The sequence below is a fragment of the Borostomias antarcticus genome (genome assembly GCF_949987555.1).
Source record: "Borostomias antarcticus genome assembly, chromosome: 6".
Lineage (NCBI taxonomy): Eukaryota > Metazoa > Chordata > Actinopteri > Stomiiformes > Stomiidae > Borostomias > Borostomias antarcticus.
In genome coordinates, this window is record NC_140239.1 from 16,464,599 (window position 1) to 16,474,349 (window position 9,751).

Consider the following 9,751-nt stretch of genomic DNA (forward strand, 5'->3'; position numbering starts at 1 on the left):
GCTTGCAGAAGCTAGCCCAACTTGTGATATTCCCACTATTTCTTTCTTTCTTTATTATTAGGTGGGCTAGCTTGTAGAAGCTAGCCCAACTTGTGATATTCCCACTATTTCTTTCTTTCTTTATTATTATTATTCTCCCCGCTTTTTTGGACGTTAACTAGTTCTTCATACTTTGTGCTAGAAACCTCATTCAAACTTTAAATGTTCATGACGTTCAGCTCTTGAACGGATCCATTCAGATTTTTGATATTTGTTATAGTTTTTAGAAATTTAACTTTTAAAACTATTTTTTGTCCTATTGAAACCTGCTTGAAATGCTTTTGGAATGTTCAGAAATTTTATGTTTTTAGAGTGGTGGCAGCAGTTGCTTTGAAAATATTCACACATTTTGTAAACTGCTGGCACTCCTACGGTTTTGAAAGCTCACACACATATTATACATCAAAACATTCACACAACTGTGCTGATTCGTACAATGTAAGTATCTAAGCAGTGTGACTTATAGTTTTCGCTGTATGACGATTTGTTCGGCAACTGCGCTCCTCATTGAAATGATGGCAACGCACTCTAGCTTTTGAGCTGCTAATTTTGCATTTTTACTCTTTTTCTAACTTGTCGCTATACCTACAGTTTTAACAGCTCATACACATATTATATATCGAAACGTTCCCATAACTGTGCTGATTCGTACAATGTAAGTATCTAAGCCGTGTGACTTATAGTTTTCGCTGTATGACGATTTGTTCGGCAACTGCGCTCTCCATTGAAACGTATGGGCCCACACTACCTTTTGAGCTGCTAATTTTGCATTTTTACCCTTTTTTCTAACTCGTCGCCATGCCTACAGTTTTAAAGCTACACGGACATATCATATCCTAGAATGTTCAGCATTTTCTCAGGATTCCTACGGTGTCAATATCTAGGCTGTGACATTTATACTTTTTGAGAGAGAGCTGTCTGAATCGGACATGCCTTTCCATTGAAGTGAATGAGAGGATGCTCACAGTGTCAGTTGGGATTTGAATTTGGGGGACACGTGCAGGCTCTCTGTACAGGCACCCTTTTATGACTATTGTGGTAGCATTCATATTCATTCCTTCCTTCCTTCCTTTCCTTCCTTCCATCCATCTTTCCTTCCTTTCCTTTCCTTCCTTCCTTCCTTCCTTCCTTCCATCCTTCCTTCCTTTCCTTCCCTCCATCCTTCCTTCCTTCCTTCCATCCTTCCTTCCTTCCATCCTTCCTTCCATCCTTCCTTCCTTCTTTCCTTCCTTTCGCCTTTCCTTCCTTCCATCCATCCTTCCATCCTTCCTTCCATCCTTCTTTCCTTCCTTCTTTCCTTCCTTCCTTCCTTCCATCCTTCCTTCCTTCCTTCCTTCTTCCTTTCCATCCATCCTTCCATCCTTCCATCCTTCCTTCCTTCCTTCCTTCCTTCCTTCCTTCCTTCCCTTCCTTCCTTCCTTCCTTCCTTCCTTCCATCCATCCTTCCTTCCTTCCTTCCATCCTTCCTTCCATCCTTTCTCCTTCTTTCCTTCCTTCCTCCATCCATCTTTCTTTCTTTCTTTCTTTCTTTCTTTCATCCATCCATCCTTCTTTATTTCTTTCTTCCATCCATCCATCCATCCATCTTTCTTTCTTTCTTTCTTTCTTTCTTTCTTTCTTTCTTTCTTTCTTTCTTTCTTTCTTTCTTTCTTTCTTTCTTTCTTTCATCCATCCATCCATCCATCCATCTTTCTTTCTTTCTTTCTTTCTTTCTTTCTTTCTTTCTTTCTTTCTTTCTTTCTTTCTTTCTTTCTTTCTTTCTTCCTCCATCCATCCTTCTCTTTCTTTCTTTCTTTCTTTCTTTCTTTCTTCCATCCATCCTGCTTTCTTTCATCCATCCATCCTTCCTTCCTTCCATCCTTCCTTCCTTCCTTGCATCCTTCCTTCCATCCATCCTTCCATCCTTCCTTCCTTCCTTGCTTCCTTCCTTCCATCCTTCCATCCATCCTTCCTTCCTTCCATCCTTCCTTCCTTCCTTCCTTCCTTCCTTCCTTCCTTTCATCCTTCCTTCCATCCATCCTTCCATCCTTCCTTCCATCCTTCTTTCTTTCTTTCTTTCTTTCTCTTCGTGGTGGCGTGGTGGTCTCGCCACCACGCACAGACCCCACAACTCAGCCCCTGATTGAGCTAGAGACACACAGTCTTCACCAGTGGGTGCAAGGAGACTGCCCGGAGGTCTTCATGGTGGAGTCAGGTAGGTGGCCCGGAGAGGGTAACACTGTCCCCGACTGGCTCTGACCTGAGGGGGTGGAGTCTCATCACCACGCCACTATCCACGCCACGGGCCCCACAACTCAACCCCTGAGTGGGCTAGAGACACAGTCTTCATTGGTGGATGCATTGAAATTGCCCAGAGGTCACTGAACTGTCCCCGACTAGCTGTGACCCAAGGGGGCGGGGCCTAACCAGCACGCCACTATCCACGCCACGGGCCCCACAACTCAGCCCCTGAGTGGGCTAGAGACACACGGTCTTCACCGGTTGAGTCAGGTAGGTGGCCCGGAGAGGGCTACACTGTCCGTGACTGGCTCTTACCTGAGGGGGCGGAGTCTCACCCCCACGCCACTATCCACGCCACGGCCCCACAACTCAGCCCCTGAGTGGGCTAGAGACACATGGTCTTCACCGGTTGAGTCAGGTAGGTGGCCCGGAGAGGGCTACACTGTCCCTGACTGGCTCTGACCTGAGGGGGCGGAGTCTCACCCCCACGCCACTATCCACGCCACGGCCCCACAACTCAGCCCGAGTGGGCTAGAGACACATGGTCTTCACCGGTGCGGGCGGATAGGTGGCCCGGAGAGGGGTACACTGTCCTCGACCAGATCTGACCTGAGGGGGCAGAGTCTCACCACCATGCCACTGTCCACGCCACAGACCCCACAACTCAGCCCCTGATTGGGCTAGAGACGCACGGTCTTCGCCGGTGGGTGCATGGAGATTGCCTGGTCCGTAGGATTTCTAGCAGTAGCTGTTACATACAGCTGCAGCAGCTAGCCCACCTCACATTTTCTCCAGGAAATGTACTTTCTAGTTATTATTATTCTCCCCGCTTTTTTGAACCTCTACTAGTTCTTCATACTTTGTGCTAGAAACCTCATTCAAACTTTAAAATGTTCATGACGTTCAGCTCTTGAACGGATCCATTCAGATTTTTGATATTTGTTATAGTTTTTTAGAAATTTAACTTTTAAAACTATTTTTTGTCCTATTGAAACTGCTTGAAATGCTTTTGGAATGTTCAGAAATTTTATGTTTTTAGAGTGGTGGCAGCAGTTGCTTTGAAAATATTCACACATTTTGTAAACTGCTGGCACTCCTACAGCTTTGAAAGCTCACACACATATTATACATCAAAACATTCACACAACTGTGCTGATTCGTACAATGTAAGTATCTAAGCAGTGTGACTTATAGTTTTCGCTGTATGACGATTTGTTCGGCAACTGCGCTCCTCATTAAAACGTATGGCCACGCACTCTAGCTTTTGAGCTACTAATTTTGCATTTTTACTCTTTTTCTAACTTGTCGCTATGCCTACAGTTTTAACAGCTCATACACATATTATATATCGAAACGTTCCCATAACTGTGCTGATTCGTACAATATAAGTATCTAAGCCGTGTGACTTGTAGTTTTCGCTGTATGACGATTTGTTCGGCAACTGCGCTCCCCATTGAAACGTATGGGCCCACACTCTACCTTTTGAGCTGCTAATTTTGCATTTTTACCCTTTTTCTAACACGTCGCCATGCCTACAGTTTTTAAGCTACATGGACATATCATATCCTAAAATGTTCAGCATTTTCTCAGGATTCCTACGGTGTCAATATCTAGGCTGTGACATTTATACTTTTTGAGAGAGAGCTGTCTGAAGCCAACATGCCTTTCCATTGAAGTGAATGAGAGGATGCTCACAGTGTCAGTTGGGATTTGAATTTGGGGACACGTGCATGCTCTCTGTACAGGCACCCTTTATTGACTATTGTGGTAGCATTCATATTCATTCATTCCTTCCTTCCATCCATCCTTTCTTCCCTTCCTTCCTTCCATCCATCCTTCCTTCCTTCCTTCCTTCTTTCCTTCCTTCCTTCCATCCTTCCTTCCTTCCATCCATCCTTCTTTCCTTCCTTCCTTTCCTTTCCTTCCATCCATCCTTCCATCTTTCCTTCCTTCCTTCCTTCCTTCCTTCCTTCCTTCCTTCCTTCCTTCCTTCCATCCTTCCTTCCTTCCTTCCTTCCATCCTTCCTTCTTTCCTTCCTTCCTTCCTTCCTTCCTTTTTTCTCCTTTCTTTCTTTCATCCATCCATCCATCCATCCATCCTTCTTTCTTTCTTTCTTTCTTTCTTTCTTTTTTTCTTTCTTTCTTTCTTTCTTTCTTTCTTTCTTTCTTTCTTTCTTTCTTTCATCCATCCATCCTTCTTTCTTACTTTCTTTCTTTCTTTCATCCATCCATCCTTCTTTCTTTATTTCTTTCTTCCATCCATCCTGCTTTCTTTCATCCATCCATCCTTCCTTCCTTCCATCCTTCCTTCCTTCCTTGCATCCTTCCTTCCATCCATCCTTCCATCCTTCCTTCCTTCCTTGCTTCCTTCCTTCCATCCTTCCATCCATCCTTCCTTCCTTCCATCCTTCCTTCCTTCCTTCCTTCCTTCCTTTCATCCTTCCTTCCATCCATCCTTCCATCCTTCCTTCCATCCTTCTTTCTTTCTTTCTTTCTTTCTCTTCGTGGTGGCGTGGTGGTCTCGCCACCACGCCACAGACCCCACAACTCAGCCCCTGATTGAGCTAGAGACACACAGTCTTCACCAGTGGGTGCAAGGAGACTGCCCGGAGGTCTTCATGGTGGAGTCAGGTAGGTGGCCCGGAGAGGGTAACACTGTCCCCGACTGGCTCTGACCTGAGGGGGTGGAGTCTCATCACCACGCCACTATCCACGCCACGGGCCCCACAACTCAACCCCTGAGTGGGCTAGAGACACAGTCTTCATTGGTGGATGCATTGAAATTGCCCAGAGGTCACTGAACTGTCCCCGACTAGCTGTGACCCAAGGGGGCGGGGCCTAACCAGCACGCCACTATCCACGCCACGGGCCCCACAACTCAGCCCCTGAGTGGGCTAGAGACACGGTCTTCACCGGTTGAGTCAGGTAGGTGGCCCGGAGAGGGCTACACTGTCCCTGACTGGCTCTGACCTGAGGGGGCGGAGTCTCACCCCCACGCCACTATCCACGCCATGGCCCCACAACTCAGCCCCTGAGTAGGCTAGAGACACATGGTCTTCACCGGTGCGGGCGGGTAGGTGGCCGGGAGAGGGGTACACTGTCCTCGACCAGCTCTGACCTGAGGGGGCGGAGTCTCACCACCATGCCACTGTCCACGCCACAGACCCCACAACTCAGTCCCTGATTGGGCTAGAGACGCACGGTCTTCGCCGGTGGGTGCATGGAGATTGCCTGGTCCGTAGTAGTTCTAGCAGTAGCTGTTACATACAGCTGCAGCAGCTAGCCCACCTCACATTTTCTCCAGGAAATGTACTTTCTAGTTAGTGTGAATGCTGCAAGCATTCACACTATTGTTATCCAGTTCTTTATTATTATTATTCCACTTCCGTACGTTTTTTGGCTCTCTGTAGCTCCTTCATACTTTGAGCTACAGAAACCATTCAACTATCAAAATGTTCAGCTTGTTAAGGACACGATGGGAACTCTTTCAGATTTTTAATACTTTTTATACTTTTTAAAATATTCAACTTTTTCAACAATTTTTTTGAATGGAAGTCTATGGGGAAGTTTTGAAACCTTCTTCAGCCTTCAACTCCTTCATACTTTGAGCTACAGAAACCATTCAACTATCAAAATGTTCAGCTTGTTAAGGTCTTTATGGCATATCTTTCAGATTTTTTATAACTTTCATACTTTTTAAAATATTCAGCTTTTTTCAAAAAAAAATTACAATGGAAGTCTATGGCAGACCTTGAAACCCCTTGTCAGCTTTGAAACCTATCTTCTCCTTCATTTTTTGTGCTAGAAACCTCCTTCAAAGTTTAAAATGTTCAGGACCTTTAGCACATTTAACGCATTCAACAGATTTTTAAAATTCCTTATAGTTTTTATGTAATTTAAATTTGTTTTGGACCTTTTTTAACATTGAAGCGGATGTGTGGAATGTTCAGTTTCTAGAGTGTGGTAGCCTTTTTTTTAAAAACATCTACACGTTTTGTAAACTGCTGTCGCTCCTACAGTTTTACCAGCTCTTACACATATTATACATTAAAATGTTCACACAACTGTGCTGATTCGTACAATGTAAGTCTCTAAGCCATGTGACTTATAGTTTTGGCTCTATGACGATTTGTTCGGCAACTGCGCTCTCCATTGAAACGTATGGGCCCACCCTCTAACTTTTGAGCTGCTAATTTTGCATTTTTACACTTTTTCTAACTCGTCGCCATGCCTACAGTTTTTAACCTACACGGACAATTATAAATAGAAATGTTCAGCAAGTTCTCAGGATTCCTACGGTGTCCATAGCTAAGCTGTAGCCTTTATAATTTTTGAGAGAGAGCTGTCTGAAGCCGGCATGCTTTTGCATTGAAGTCAATGAATAGCTGTGTCAGTTGGGATTTGGGGACACGGTGGACAGGCAAACTGATGCTGCACATTCCGGCATGTAGGTGGCGGTATGCGTCTTATGTTGTTTTGCGATCCGCCAAAAAACTGAGAGGAGAAGAAATAAGTCAAGTCGTGGGCTGGCCGAGTCGACTGCTTGTGGCTATTGTTGCTGGAGTTTCTGGCGACATCTCTCACACATGACAGCAGCACGCCGCTTTTGTTTACATCCAGTTCGAAGTTGAAACCATGGATATAACGCTCTACATTCTGCCTTGCGATGGGGTAAGCTAACGTTACCTATCCCCTGTTGAAGAAGGACTGTGTGTGTGTGAGGGAACACAGCAACGTCAGCTAGTGATCTATCTAGATCTCTAGCTACAGCCAAAAGTTCAATCGAATATCTAGTAGCTGGCTAGCTTGAGCCAGGGTCAGTCCTCAGAAGCTAGCAAAGGCAGCTTAGCGATTATGCCCGTTCTCGATAGTTAGCTAGCTAGTTATTAGCTGCTGAAACTGCCTTGCGAACTTAATTGCTAGCTGGCTAAGTTAGCCAACGGTAGCTAGCTAGCAACTAAGTGAACGTTGCACAAGAGGCAGGCTAACTGAATAATGAACGTATCATGCAAGCTAACTAGCTAGCTGTTTAATGTCGGAGGGACAATACTGAATGTGTCACTTTGATCAGATGCCTGCTGATGGAGGATAAATAAATGGCCCATTATAGCTACTCCTATGTCCCACTGACTGTGGAGCCTCTGTGTTTGACTTAATCTGCAACTGTTGTGCTTTACAGATGCAGAACAAGAGAGGGACACACTTCAGCTACAAGAAGACAGGAACGGTCAAAGCCAAGGAGGAGTCGAAAGAGGAAGATGATGATGACGATGAGGAGTGTGAGTTGTTCAGAAAGTGACCCATTATCTTTAATAAGAAATGTTTACTTGCACATATCTCCCACTCCTCAGCTCGCCAAGCCGGCATGCCTTTACATTGAAGTGAATTTAGAGCAGCTTAAGTTGGAATTTAGGGACACAAGCATGCTCTCGTAAAGGTCAACAGCTCCACAGCTACTGCTCAGCCCGGGGTGGGCTATAGACACACGGTCTCCAATGAGGGGTGCATGGGGATGGCCTGGCAATCACTGACCTGCCCCCCACAACCTCTGACCTGAGGGGGCGGAGTCTCGCCACCACGCCACTATCCACGCCACCGTCCCAACATCTCAGACCCTGAGTTGTCTAAAGACAGTTTTCACAGTTGGGTGCATGTGGGATCTCGAACGGATCGGGTTGAAGATACTCGAAACGCATATTAATGCCAGGTGTAAATGTAATCAGGCTAAATCATTATCTAGATACAATCTCGATACAAGACGCATTTTAATGCAAGGTGTAAACGGGGTCTAAGTCTACACATGTAGCCTAGATGTGATATGGTCTGCTCTCGTCTATATGTTGGTATTTTAGCACCTTGGTTAGAAAGCTTCCTTTAAGCTGTAATTGAAGGTACGGCCGACCTCCAGAATGAACTCTAAGATTTTCACTGACAGCAACGATATCAGGGGTGTTGGCTGTGATGTTTTGAAAACACTGCCTCGTCACTACACAGACTGAACATACTCATCTTCATTCTACAGTAGAATGCTTATAAAGCATAGTGGACGATGTGAACTTAGATGAACACATACACACTGGAGACCAGGTAGCTTGCAAGGACCAAGTGAGGATTACTACACACTCGTACTGAATAAGACTGTATTTACCACACCATATTGGGCATGCTTGCATCTACCAGTGAACAAGTCAAAGCACCCACTGGGTCTTAGGCCAGCGTAAAATTAAATAAAGATAACGTTTATAATGATGACCTTTTATGTCCCATGTTTGTGGTTTAGTAGCGGCTCTCCTTCCAGTACGCTTTAGGGGAGAAGCTGTTGGATTATACAGATCACACAATGACAGCGTCCGCCACCGTCATGAATGCCACTCTGGCGCATGTAACCATCAGAACACTGTCAAAATGCAGGTCAGTACTGTTTGTCTTGCTCTTTTTTCACATGCTTCACTCTCCCTTGAGGGTTCAGTTGTCTCAACACAGCTATTTTCAGCTCTATTATTTCTGTCTTGTTCCCTCCTCCAATCACTTACACACTTAGGAGTGAGGTGAGAGCGCACACTCTTCTCTACAACCTTCCAATACCTCTTTCAGTTGTTAGCTTTAACACAGATCTCTTATGCCACTTCTTTTGCTCTCCCTCTCTCGCCTTCTCATCAGAGATTGACCTGAAACAGAGTTGCATAGACGTTGACTTGGAGTCTATGGACATTGACCATGGAGAGGTAAGGACTATAAATGTGCAGATATGCCATCCTCCTCCCTTACATTAAATAGCATTGTTAAATGAATGCTGCTTGTTGTGTATCAACAAGGCTGTATACTGATGTTGAATGTCTTCCTTGATGTCATCTTCCGTACGTTTTTAGCAGTCAACTCCTTCATACTTTGAGCTACTTAAAACCATTTAAGTATCAGCATGTTCACCTTTAAGCCCATCTCAGACCCATTGTATAATATATGTACTAGTAGTGCACGGCCACAGTAAGTGAATTGCATGTTCTATGCTTTACAAATGCCCACACATGTTATGTGACGGATGTCATGTACACGTTCTTTCAGATTTTTAATATCTTTTATACTATAAAAAATATATATTCCATTTCAGGCTCGCTGGTCCTGGACTGTAAGGAGTGCCGTCCCCTGGTCCTGGAGGCCGGGAGGTTCCAGGTCATGGGGATGTTGGTGGACTCATCTAGGACCAGAACACAAGAGGTCACTTGCAACAATATCGCTTCTTGATTCAGTTCTGTGTGTTGGGGGAATGGCTTTAAGATCAGAGAAAAACAGTATTTAGCTCTTGTGAAGCCTTTTAACTCAAACTAGTGTATCAAAGCAAATCTTTAAGGTGTGTGTGTTCTGGTAGTAGTAGTTGCGTAAATCTACTGTATCTCTGTGCAAGGCACTGTGCAGGGCTGAGATGATTGTGTTGCCCTGCTATAATGAGGATAAACATCATGAAACTCAACCCGAACACCGGGTGCCAACATAC

At 44.8% G+C, this 9,751-nt stretch overlaps 1 long non-coding RNA gene across 1 annotated transcript; it reads left to right on the top strand.

The window, feature by feature from the left end:
• Positions 1-6,805: 6,805 nt before the first annotated feature.
• Positions 6,806-8,813, top strand: LOC311310666. Its single transcript, XR_014630504.1, has 3 exons — positions 6,806-6,930; positions 7,439-7,538; positions 8,540-8,813. It is a non-coding gene; the product is annotated as an uncharacterized lncRNA (long non-coding RNA).
• The last annotated feature ends 938 nt before the right edge of the window (positions 8,814-9,751 follow it).